The sequence below is a fragment of the Hemicordylus capensis genome, chromosome 3 (genome assembly GCF_027244095.1).
Source record: "Hemicordylus capensis ecotype Gifberg chromosome 3, rHemCap1.1.pri, whole genome shotgun sequence".
In the NCBI taxonomy this organism is placed as follows: domain Eukaryota; kingdom Metazoa; phylum Chordata; class Lepidosauria; order Squamata; family Cordylidae; genus Hemicordylus; species Hemicordylus capensis.
In genome coordinates this window covers 273,711,439-273,725,180 of record NC_069659.1, presented here as the reverse complement: position 1 = coordinate 273,725,180, position 13,742 = coordinate 273,711,439, and positions in this window count along the sequence as shown.

Sequence of the window (13,742 nt, the reverse complement as noted above, 5' to 3'; positions counted from 1 at the left end):
CCCAAGTACAGCTTCTTGACTAATTGTTTCTTGGGCCTGTGTGAAGTTTTGGGCAATCCTGAACACTCTGCACAGTCCCCCTGGCACCATATGGAAGCAACCGTTCCCACCATGCATTGCCAAGTGCTGAGAGCAGGGCTCCTTTAAGGGAAACTGGGCCCTCTTGAGCTCCTGCAAAATCTTGGAAGGTGTGCACAGAATGTTGGGAAGTGTAACCATTCCCAGTGCATTCTTCTTTGAGCTTTTAAGAGAGGGCTCCATCTCTTTTAAATGGCCTCCCAGCACAGAGAAAAGGATAGTACTATGCAGAGGCCACTATGCAGTTCAGTGAGAAAAAGAAACCTTTTTTTTGCCAACATGACCCCCATTTGAAAAATAGTTAAAATCCTGGTGTATGCCAACTGGTAGTGATTCTCCAAGGTTTCAGGGAAGAGTCTTTTCCAGCTCAACCTGGTGTTGCCAGGGATTGAACCTGTAACCGTCTTCACACAAAAGCAGATACTTTACCATGGAGCTATAGCCCCACCCCAAATTCAGGTGCTTCAGTTATGGGATTCCCTTCTCCAGAGAGAAAACATTTTAATTAAATTGTTCAGGCAAGCCCATGCATATCCCTTGCATCTGCCTGTGCCATGTATGGTGGAACCTAGATTTCTGCATTCAGGATGAGTTAGTCACGCCTAAGTCCCATTGAAATTAATGGACTTTAATTGGTCATGACCAGCTTGTCTCATTGATTTCAGTTTGTTTAGTCATGTCCAACTAGTCTGAATACTGCACACTGCAGAGTGATGTGAGTCCTGGGAAAGGGAGTGCACTCTGCCGCCTTGCAATCTTATCTTCTCCCCATTTTTTGCTGTAGACAAATTGTAAGGGCGTGGTGAAAATCAAAACATTTCCCGCACACCTTTCCTCTCGCTCCTATGCAAATAATATCACACACAGCCTACATATGAGAGTGAGCTGTTGTCCAACAGCAAGGCCCCCCTCCCTCAGGGATCCAAGGACATTTGTCCCCTGCCACTGTGCCCTCACAATGTTTTCTGCAAGATCTTAGGATATGTGGTTTGCTTCAATGTTTCAAGCACGACTACCCCACTCCCTTCACAGTTCACGCTCTGTTCTTCCCTTTGTTGCAAGGTTTTTCCATGAGAGTAATGGTTTCTAGTTTTAAAACAGAAAAAGAAAACCTTTAAAGCAATAGCCAAACATTTCAGGAGAGGGAATGCAACACTGAAATGTCAGCATCAATTTTGAAAAGGAAATAAATCAAAATGAATAGATCAGCTATATCATTTTTTAAAATCTTAAAAATAATACATATTACAATTAATACCCCTGCTAACTGGACAAAGAGGCACCTTTTAAACATGGTGATTCTCTTTATTTAGCAGTGGGAGAGTAAGTGGCCCTATCCACCCCCAGCACAGTACCTTCAGTGACTGTTGCTGGTGTCTATCTTATGTTTCTTTTTAGACCGTGAGCCCTTTGGGGACAGGGATCCATCTTATCTATATATTTATTTCTCTAAGATGTACCCGTGGCTAATCTCATGTGTGGCAGCTGTCACTTGAGTTCACGATCAAGCAGCCAATTAGTGATGGGGATGGTGGGGGGCAGAGAGAAGTGGCAGCCCAGCGAATGGCCTGCTGTGGGGGGCGGGTGGAGAGAAGCGGCAGCCCAGCAAGCTGCTGGCTGCCGAGAAGCGGGGGGTGGTGGTTGAGAGAAGCAGAAGCCCATAGGGGTGTGCAAACAGGTTCAACGTTGAACCGGTTCAGTTTGACTGTTTGGGGTCAAACTGAACCACTCCATGTTTGGTCTGACCCCGGACAGAACCACCCCTGAAGTTCGGTTGGTTCGCAAGCTTGTAATTCTAATTTTTTAAAAAAATTTTTAACCTTTTACTCCCCTCAGTTCCTGGGGGGGGGAGGTTCCGCAGAGGCTACCCCTCCCCCTACCGGCCTTCGAAATCAGTTCTTCGGCTGCTCTTCGGCCTTCACCGAGCAGCCCGGCCTGCGCACATGGCCTCTACATGGACTGAACTGAATGGGGGGGGTTGAAAGGGTGCCAGACTGAACTGACCCAGTTGGCTTTGAGGCTGGTCCGGCCTCGAACCGAACCGGGCCAGCCAGTTCTGTGCACATCCCTAGAAGCCCAGCAAATGGCCGGCTTCTGGTAGGGGCGGAGAGAAGCGATGGCCCAGCGAGCTGCCAGCCACTGCGAAGTGGGGGGGGGGGGCAGGTGGAGAGAAGCACCGTCTCGGTGAACTGCCAGCCACCAGTGGGGAGAAGCGGCAGCCTGGCAAATGGTCGGGCACTGGTGGGGTGGGCAAAGAGAAGCGGCAGTCCAGCAAACGGCCACCAGCGGGAGAGAAGCGGGGGGAGGAGAAGCGGAGGTCACTTCTCCCCCCATGGCCAGCCGCCAGGGGAGGACAAAATGGGGTTAGGTCAAGCATCAAGAGGACAGCATTAGTGGGAAGATATTGGCCGAATTAAGACAAAATAGGAAACCAGAGGTACCTTCACCTCCGGTTTCGAAACTGCATGTCCAAATTCAGCAAACCAGGGTTAAGGGTGAAAAGGGACCTGCGGTTTCCCTCAGCAAACTCCACTATGACAGTCAGAGTGGAGTTTCACCACCCTTAACTCCAGTTTTGCGATGCCAGTGTTACATCTCAATACTGGCACTGCAGTTTGGGCCCCATGGAACCAGACCTGAGGAATGAAGCTCCTCCCTCACTCCAGCCCAATTGGCTGTGCATGCTATCCTGTCAAGAAGGAAGCCCACACAGCTAGCTCCCCGGCTTCTCTGCAGCTCTCCCTTTTGTCTGAACGCAGATGGGAGCATGGGGGAAGGGTGCACTGAACTGTGGGTCCATTGGATCCATGGTTCTGCATTACGTCTGATATGGGCCTCAGAGGTCATGCACATGAACAAAATATTGGCGGGGAGGGCAGGCAGGGGGGAAGGCAGGGATTGACTTACCTTCCCCTCCAGATCATTGTAGATGTTATCTTCAGTGTGCTGCCACACACCTACACTATCCGTATTGCTCCAAGCAACATGGCTCTCTGGTGGAAAGGACTAATTTCCCTGGCCTCCAGGAATCCCACAATGCACTGCAAAACTAGCATGGTACATTGGGGGATTCAGCCTCAACCCTGGTGCTCCACAGGAGCAGCCTAACCCAGGCTGTCCTGTCATAACCTGGGTTAGGCTGCTCATGAGAATAGCTTCATAATATTTTCCCACCTGCTGGTCCAAAGCACTTAACATCTCTATTACAGACTCATTCTATGGCTTTGGGCACATCTCATTCTTTCAGCCTTACCTATAACACAGGACCAACATGACTCATCTCACAGAACCTTCGCAAGGATGACAACAATCAAAGTCATAAAGTGTTTTTCAAATTAAAAGTACTGTATAAATTATAATTTGTTGTAGCATTTATATAGGTGAAACTCAAAAAATTAGAATATCGTGCAAAAGTTCATTAATTTCAGTAATGCAAATTAAAAGGTGAAACTGATATATGAGATAGACGCATTACATGCAAAGCGAGATAAGTCAAGCCTTAATTTGTTATAATTGTGATGATCATGAGAACTTGTACAGCTCATGAGAACCCCAAATCCACAATCCCAGAAAATTAGAATATTACATGAAACCAATAAAACAAGGATTGTAAATAGAACAATATTGGACCTCTGAAAAGTATAAGCATGCATATGTATTCAGTACTTGGTTTGGGCCCCTTTTGCAGCAATTACTGCCTCAATGCGGCGTGGTATGGATGCTATCAGTCTGTGGCACTGCTGAGGTTTTATGGAAGACCAGGATGCTTCAATAGCGGCCTTCAGCTCTTCTGCATTGTTTGGTCTCATGTCTCTCATCCTTCTCTTGGCAAAGCCCCATAGATTCTCTATGGGGTTCAGGTCAGGCGAGTTTGCTGGCCAACCAAGCACAGTAATCCCATGGTCATTGAACCAGGTTTTGGTACTTTTGGCAGTGTGGGCAGGTGCCAAGTCCTGCTGGAAAATGAAGTCAGCATCCCCATACAGCTCGTCTGTGGAAGGAAGCATGAAGTGCTCCAAAATCTCCTGATAGACGGCTGCGTTGACCCTGGACTTAATGAAGCACAGTGGACCAACACCAGCAGATGACATGGCTCCCCAAATCAACACAGACTGTGGAAACTTCACACTGGACTTCAAGCATCTTGCATTGTGTGCCTCTCCATTCTTCCTCCAGACTCTGGGTCCTTGGTTTCCAAATGAGATGCAAAAGTTGCTCTCATCAGAAAAGAGGACTTTGGACCACTGAGCAACAGACCAGTTCTTTTTTTCTTGAGCCCAGGTAAGACGCTTCTGATGTTGTTTGTTGTTCAGGAGCGGCTTGACAAGAGGAATACGACATTTGAAGCCCATGTCCAGCATCCGACTGTGTGTGGTGGCTCTTGATGCACTAACTCCAGCCTCAGTCCACTCCTTGTGAAAGTCCCCAACACTTTTGAATGGCCTTTTCCTGACAATCCTCTCCAGGCTGCAGTCATCCCTGCTGCTTGTGCACCTTTTTCTTCCACACTTTTCCCTTCCACATAACTTCCTATTAATGTGCTTTGATACAGCACTTTGAGAACATCCAACTTCTTTTGCAATTACCTTTTGAGGCTTTCCCTCCTTATGGAGGGTGTCAATGATGGTTTTCTGCACAACTGTCAAGTCAGCAGTCTTTCCCATGATTGTGATTCCTAATGAACCAGACTGAGAGACCATTTAAAGGCTCAGGAACCCTTTGCAGGTGTTATGGATTGATTAGCTGATTGGAGTGGGACACCTGGAGCCTAGACTGTTGAACCTTTTCACAATATTCTAATTTTCTGGGATTGTGGATTTGGGGTTCTCATGAGCTGTACGCCATGATCATCACAATTATAACAAATTAAGGCTTGACTTATCTCGCTTTGCATGTAATGCGTCTATCTCATATATCAGTTTCACCTTTTAATTTGCATTACTGAAATTAATGAACTTTTGCACGATATTCTAATTTTTCGAGTTTCACCTGTAGTAGGTTTACCACTGTGTAAGTGTTGTCTATCATGAACAACTTTATTATACAATACAGAAGATATTGACTATGGAAGAATTTCAAAAAATGAAAGGCTTCTAATACCTCAATTTGTCCCCCTCCCCTTCATTCATTGTGTACTTGCTCATACATCTCTCTACCCCATATCCACTCTTCCACATCATAATAAGGTCAATGCATCAAATACTCCTAGCTTCCAGTTTCCCTTCCCTTTCAATGGGACCTGGCAGCAACTTTTAGGAACTTTTAAACTACTATCTATGTTGCTGAGAAGATGAAAAAAAAAAGCTGAAGTATAATGAATATTCTGAGTCAAGACAAAGCCACAACCTTTCAGCAGCAAAGTATGAGGAAATTGATTCATTGCTACTCAGAGGAGCAAGGCAATGACCCTGTTGTTGTTGTTTGTTGGCTCAATTCAGTTCATCATGGGTGCATGAAGAGGGATTCCCACAGGACATAAAAGAACTTCCCCATCTTCCTATCTCCCTGAGCATACATAAATAGCTACTCAGCATTTAAGACTGCTACGGATAATGGGAGGCCTCTGTAACAACAACAACCTTTATTACAGTCACAGACCAGCATTGACCAGCACATACATAGGCCTCTGTATGCCCCCATAGCTCCATCCAACTACCCTCTCACATTTGGTTATTGTATGTGTGCTGAACAGCATCAAGGCCTGTATTATTTAAACTGTCAGTTATGTGACAATTGTTTATAGTGGCCAACACCTAAAATTGAACTCACAGAAGAGCATTTATGTCACACAAGGCAGAAGAAGTGAGGTGATTTAGGGCAATACCCCTTTCCTCTGCAGGAACCTATGCCTCCTGAAAATATGTCCTGGCTGACATAGCTTTCATCATTAGACAACTAAATAAAACAAATAGGATGGTTACTAAGTCTACTTAGAATTAAAAAAATGATTAAGTGAAGCTGTACTGAACTGTACACTGTTAATGTTTTCTGGACGTTTTGATATGTTTTTGACCACACTTAAATTTCTTTGTGTTTATAAAGCAGGTTTAGAAACATAAGTATTTGCAGAATGGTAAAAATGCTCAGCAAGGCTATATTTTTAGCCTACTTTCTAGTAGGCTTATGAAATCGCCCAGCATTCCGTGTGTGTGTGTGTGTCCTCTTATCATAAGAACATAAGAACAGTCCTGCTTGATCAGGCCCAATGCCCATCTAGTGCAGCATCCTTTTTCACACAGTGTCCCACTAGATGCTGCTGGAATCCTACATGCAGGAGTTGAGGGCATGCCTTCCCTCCTGCTGTTACTCCCCTGCAACTGGTACTCAGGCATCCTGCCTTCAAGGCTGGAGGTGGCCTATAGCCCTCCGACTAGTAGCCGTTGATAGACCTCTCCTCCATGAAGTTATCATAACCCCTTTTAAAGCCATCCAGGTTGTTGTCTGTCACCACATATTATGGAAGAGAATTCCACAAGTTGATTATGCATTGTGCAAAAATGTACCTTCATTTGCTGGACCTAAATTTCCTAGCAATCAATTTCATAGGATGACCCCTGGTTCTAGTGTTATGTGAGAGGGAGAAGAAATTCTCTCTATCCACTTTCTCCACTCTATGCATGCCTTTTTAGACCTCTATCATATATCTCCACAGTCATCTTTTTTCTAAACTAAAAAGCCCCAGGTGTTGTAGCCTTGCCTCATGAGAAAGGTGCTCTAGGCCCTGATCGTCTTGGTTGCCTTCTTCTGCACCTTTTCCAGTTCTACAATGTCCTTTTTGAGATGTGGTGACCAGAATTGTACACAATACTCCCGGTGTGGCCGCACCATAGTTTTGTATAAGGGCATTATAATATAAGCACTTTTATTTTCAGTCCCCTTCCTAATGATCCCTAGTATGAAATTGGGCTTTTTCACAACTGCCACACATTGAGTCGACACTTTCAATGAGCTGTCCACCACGACCCCAAGATCACTCTCCTGGTCAGTCACCAACAGCTCAGATCCCATCAGCGTATACTTGGGGGTTTTTTTGTCCCAATGTGCATCACTTTACACTTGCTAACATTGAACCGCATTTGCCATTTTGTTGCCCACTCCCCCAGTTTGGAGAGATCTTTTTGGAGCTCTTCACAATCCGTTTTGGATTTCACTACCCAAATGAGTTTGGTATCATCTGCAAATTTGGCCACCTCGCTGCTTACCCCTATTTCTATATCATTTTTGAATACATTAAAATGCACTGGTTCCAGTACAGATCCCTGGGGGACCCCACTCCTTTCTTCCCTCCTTTGTGAAAAATCTCCATTTATACCTACTCTCTGTTTCCTGTCCTTCAACCAGTTAGCAATCCACACATGTAATTGTCCCCTTATCCCATGACTGCTGATTTTCTTCAGGAGTCTTTGATGAGGAACTTTGTCGAAAGCTTTTTGGAAGTCCATGCATACTATGTCAACTGGATCACCTTTATCTACACACTTGTTGACACTCTCAAAGAACTCCAAAAGGTTTGTGAGGTAAGATTTACCTTTGCAGAAGCCATGCTGGTTCTCTTCCAGCAGGGCCTGTTCTTCTGTGTGATTTAAAATTTTATTCTTGAGGATGCTTTCCATCAATTTGCCAGGAACGGACGTTAAGCTAACCGGCCTGTAATTTCCTGGATCACCCCTGGATCACTTTTTGAAATTCGGGGTTACATTGGCTACTTTCCAGTCCTCCGGTACAGAGCCTGATTGCAGGGATAAGTTATATATTTTAGCAAGGAGGTCGGCAATTTCACATTTAAGTTCTTTGAGGACTCTTGGATGGATGCCATCCAGCCCTGGCGATTTGCTAGTTTTCAGTTTTTCCAGACAGTTTAGAACATCATTTCTTGTCACTTCTATTTGCCTCCATCCCCGAAAAGCCTGGTTCAGGAACAGGTATATGCTCAGCATCTTCTGCTGTGAAGATGGATGCAAAGAACTCATTTAGTTTCTCTGCAACTTCCATATGCTCCTTAATAATCCCTTTCACTCCCTCATTTCACTCTCTCTTTTAGCCTCCCTTATTGTCACCTTGCATTTCTTTTGCCAGAGTTTATGTTCCTTTCTGTTTTCTTCATTTGGACAGGCCTTCCCATTTTGGAAGGAGTCTTCTTCCCTTTTATGGCTTCCTTGACATTACTTGTTAGCCATGCTGGCACCCTCCTGGACTTAATGGTACCTTTCTTCCTTTTGGGTATACAATCCAATCCAATTGGGCTTCTAGTATTGTTGTTTTGAGTAAACTCCATGCATTCTGGAGTGATGTGACTCTCCTGATTTTCCCTTTCAGCTTGCTTTCACATTTTGGAGAAGTTTCATCTTCTAAAATTCACAGTGTCTGTGTCAGACTGCCTCTCTGTCTCTCTGAGCTTCTCCAGATCCTCCACTTTGGTCTTGAGGGAACGAACTTGTTCCCTGAGAGCCAGGAGCTCCTTGCACCAAGCACACACCCATGATTTCTGCCCATGGAGCAAATAGTCATACATGTGGCACTCTGTGCAAAAGGGAGGGCGGGGGAATAGGGCATTGTGGAAAGGCCCTAGATCGGCAGTTTGCAAAGCCAGGAGGGGAGGTTTTGAGGAGAGCTGGTCTTGTGGTAGCAAGCATGACTTGTCCCCATAGCTAAGCAGGGTCTGCCCTGGTTGCATATGAATGGGAGACCTGATGTGTGATCACTGCAAAATATTCCCCACAGGGGATGAAGCCACTCTGGGAAGAGCAAAAGGTTTCAAGTTCCCTCCCTGGCTTCTCCAAGATAGGGCTGAGAGAGATTCCTGCCTGCAACCTTGGAGAAGCCACTGCCAGTCTGTGAAGACAATACTGAGCTAGATAGACCAACGGTCTGACTCAGTATATGGTAGTTTCCTATGTTCCTACACTGGGAAGTGCCCCCTCCCTGGCTGACTTTCTATCTTCATACTAGTCTTGTTGGCTGTTTACAGTATTTAGAGATAGTTTATTAGAAGGATAAGTCTCAGCTGTAATGTTCAACAATTTAACTGTCCAAACAGCCATTCTCAAGAATATGAGGGAGAGATCAGTAATTATATGAGGAAGGGATTTGTACTTACCTTCTTGTTTACCACCTTTTTATAAATAAGTATATGCTAAGATGGATCTTGCCCCAGCAACATATTTATTTACGATCACTTTGAGTAAATTCAGATGGGCCTTCTCCCATCTGCAATGCTTTATGGGAAATATTTGAAACTATTATATTATATTATATTAAGAACAGAATGCTTCTGAGGAAAGGCAATTGAAACCATGGCACACATACTTTTAAAGTGTTCAATAGATCAAAATTTAAGGTTTCAGTTAATTAGTCTACTGATAAAAGATATGAGGAGACAACCTGAGGATCTTGTTGTAGCATATTTATTAGCAGATAAAGATGCAACTATTTCATATGTTGTATCTAAATTTTGTTATGTGGTCACCAGACTACAAACTTCAAAAGAATAGAATACAGTTTTTGGTTCCTTAGTGTTGCCTTTAAATTATGTATATACACTTATGCCTTTCCAAAGCTGTTATTTTTTATGTGTAATTATTCCAAAGTTGTTATCCATTTGTAATTGATTTTCTATTTATATTTTTCTTTTTAACAATGTAAAGATTTTTCTTTTTCTTTTGGTCAAAGAACATAAATAAAGTATGTATGTATCTACTTACCTTCTCTTCTCCACCGGGCTGCTTGTGATCACAGGGGCTTGTTCCAGGTTCCCCTGCACACCTCCCGCAAAACTCCAACATCCTGTTTGCTATCCCTGTTTACTGTGTTCTCGGGCCTACACCTTTTATGTAGAGAGTAGGTTTCAAACTGAGATAACAGGATGTGGGTCAAAGGAATGTGGGGCCTCCCACAGCCCTAGATGACTCCACCACCTCCAGGCAAGGACAAACAAAAACACTGGAGTTTGCTAGCCCTGGCTAGTGCTAGCCCTGGCAAATAACACACAGACTAGGACTTGTCCCTTAAAGAGAAACCAGCCCCTCAAAATCTCCCCTCCTCCTGTTATTTAGTTTGAAGGTGGGAAAAGCTAGATGTGGTACTTTTTAGAAAAGCTTGCTCACCTCCTGCTTCTGCTCTTCCCAGAGTAGGCTTCAGATATCAACCTCGCAATGCCTGGACCAATATGAACCAAATTGGGTTCAGTTGTAAGGACATCTCAGTGGCATAGTTTGTGATGATGTAATCACCCAGTTCAAGATGGTGGACATGTGAATGTTTGAGGCACAAGCAGGCTAACTTGTGAACTACCTAACCGATTTGAACCCAATTTGATAAAGCTGTAGGGACACATAGGGACACCCAGTGGCATAGTTTGTGATGATGTCATCCACCCCAATTCAAGATGGCAGACATGTGAACATTTGAGGTGCAAGTGGGCTAACTTGTGAACTGCATAACCAATTTGGGCCAAATTTTGTCCAGTTGTAGAGATAGTGATAGGAGAGTTGACAGATTAGTTCTTACTAGAACAACTTGTTTTCACTTGGGGCTGGTTCAGGCAATATTCCCCCTCCTAGACAAGCCCACACAATTAAAATGGTTCACACTGAGAGCATGGATGTCTTTAAGTATATCTGGCATATCATCAGGCCCATCCTTTGGATGGGGTGAACGGGGTGATATCTCCCAGCCCTGTACTCCTCCATGCCCCGTAGCTGTGCCTGACCACCCCTGCAGTTCCTGTCAGCTGCTCCTCAACTCCCTCCACCCCACTGATTATTCAGCAGGGAGCTTTGGTGAGCTGATGAAATGGCTTGTGGCACCCAGAAGCTTCCACGGTGAGAAAATGGCTTGCCTTACAGGTGCACAAGACTCTGTGGTTGATGCTTCAAATTGTTATGATTCAGCAACGGGGGCACAGGGGGAAGAACTACTTCCCTGGGACTTTTACACACAGCAGGCTTTACTGCAAGCTTACTGGGAGGCTTTACTGTGAACTCGAAGTTGTCTCAAAACACCAACACAAATAGTGGATTTTTTTTTTTACCCCGCATATAAATCAGGCTAAACTCTAACATGCAGTGAAAAACGTGTGTGAACTGCTTCCCAATAACTCACAGGGACTTTGGGGTAAATCTGGCCAATATGTGAACACACCCCCTCCATTCTGGAGGAGATGTGAGTTAAAGGGCTTTAAAAGCCTCATATGAACAACTGCCTGGGAAGGCTTCTGCCCCCTCCCCCACCCTTTGGTTCATTTATGCTTTAAGGAAGCTGCCCTGAAGAGAGAAAATAAGTGCCCTTGGGAGGGCAGGGAGCAGTGGCCAAGGGCAAGTTGCTGCAATAGTGCATCAGATCCCTGAGCATTGCAGTTGGTAAAATATCGTCTGTTGTGAAAAGACACACTGGTGATATGGTGGTTTTGGCTTTAAACATTTTCACATTTAAAGCAAAACAAGTAAATAATGATAGTCCTCCATTTAAAGAAAAAAATCAAGAGGGATTGCTTTGTTAAACTGTTGATGGGGGGGGACCCAACCCCCCAAATCTTGTAGCTACAATAAATCTGTTTGTCTTTAAAGTGCCACAAAAATCTTGCTTTTTTTAATTTTAAAAATGACAGCCATGTGCAAGTTGGACAGAGGAACATTTTAATTTTATTTATTTATTTTTACATTTTATGTCCCGCTCTTCTTCCAAGGAGCCCAGAGCAGTGTACTACATACTTAGGTTTCTCCTCACAACAACCCTGTGAAGTAGGTTAGGCTGAGAGAGAAGTGACTGGCCCAGAGTCACCCAGCTAGTATCATGGCTGAATGGGGATTTGAACTCGGGTCTCCCCAGTTCTAGTCCAACACTCTAGCCACTACACCACTGCCTGCTTCACCTTGTGTCATCTTTCAAGGCTGCCCCTGAGAAATAAGATGAGATAGTTATAGGCTCATGGGCAGATATTTCCACACATCCCAGATGCTTACATTCCTCATACAACAAACACTGATTCCTCCCTGCTGGAAAGAAAAGAGATTGAGACACATTGCCTGAAGTTGGGATCTCTCATCAAATAATGCCAACTGATGGATTTTGCTATCACACTCAGGTTCTCCAACTAGTCACTATGGGCATAAGTCAGTGAAAGATAAGCATTTCAAAATTGCATTGATGTCAGTGGAATAGATTTAAGGTCTTGTATAACTGTTCCACTGAACTCAGTTATAGGATAGTAAAGTGACTAGATTTGGCCCCATGTATATTTGGATTATGCCCCATCTTTGGCTAAAAGAAAGGACATTTACTTTATCACTAAGGCTTGAATCCAATAGTTTGAGTCTTTTGGAGTTGTGCTATTAAACAAACTTTTTGTTTCACATGGCCTTCAAGTTTACATCTTCTCTTCTCTTCTCTCTGAATGTGGCAACTGACAGACTGGATGATCACATCCTTATTGGATAATCCGTTATGGATTTTTTTAAAATCAAAGATGTAAAGAAATAGAGAGCCTTTGCAAGATTCTTGCAACCCACGACACCCAAATACAGGGTAGGCAAACAGCACGTTTTAATGGTACTGAGGAATTTTGAAATGGATTCCAAAATCAAAAGCCAATTTGGAAGAAACCCCTTAAACTACAAGAGGTGTAAGACATATGTAATTCTGAAGGTCCAGGTTTCTGAAGACATCTTTTTCTTCAGGTCTTGCTAGGTCTGCAAGATTTTCTGGGAAGAGCCACTCTACTTGCCTTTTGCCTCAGTTTATCCGTGTGGAAAAATGTGAACTATAATGTGAATTCTTCATTTTAAAAAAATCTAGCAATGTCCTTGGGGCTGTACAAGACACACACAAAGGCATCTCTTGCCCCGAGGAGCTTACTCCTTCTTTGCCAGCTCCCCAGGGTGCCAGGTGGCTTAATGAATTAATTTTGCCAAGCGCTTTGAGATCTGGGGATAAAAGCCTCCACAGAAGTGCAAAGTATAATGATTAATTGCCTTTTCTTGGTGGGAAGTTGCCATCCCCCTTCTCACTTTCTATGGCTCAGAAACCGGAGGGAGTATTTAACTTTTTTTATATATATATAAAAAAAATCTTTACAAAGTAACAAATTAAGATGCAAATCGGGAGGGCTTTTTTTCTTTTGCTAATTGGCTGATAATTAATGAATGTGGAGCTGACTGAGCAGATGCTCCCTTTAAAAAAAAAAAAACAGATTTGGAGTTTCTCTATCCCTCATTTTTAAAAACACATCAAGAAGATAGTAGCATGTGGTAGGTCAGGAATTAAGCGAAGGTAACTCCACAGACTTTAAAGAACAAAAAATGGAATATGTGCATTTGGTTTCTACTCCCTCTTTCCCTTTCCCTTTCCCTCTCTCTCTTTCACCCAAAACACTCTTTTGTATTAACTTCCATTCACGTGTGTGTGTGCGTGTGTGCATATGTATGTGCGTGCGTGCGTACACACACACACACACACACACATTCCTGCTACAGCTCATAATTAGCAGCCAGGCCTCTGGGACCTAATTAACCAATTCAATTAACAAAAAAAGCATACAAGTCACCCTGACATTTGTCAGCCATTAGGAGGGATGTTGGGCTGGCAGGTTTCGTCAACGCATTAATGATGATTAGCTCATTTGCAGCTCACTTTTACCCCAGGTGTCCACCTGGAGAGCCTGGCAAAAA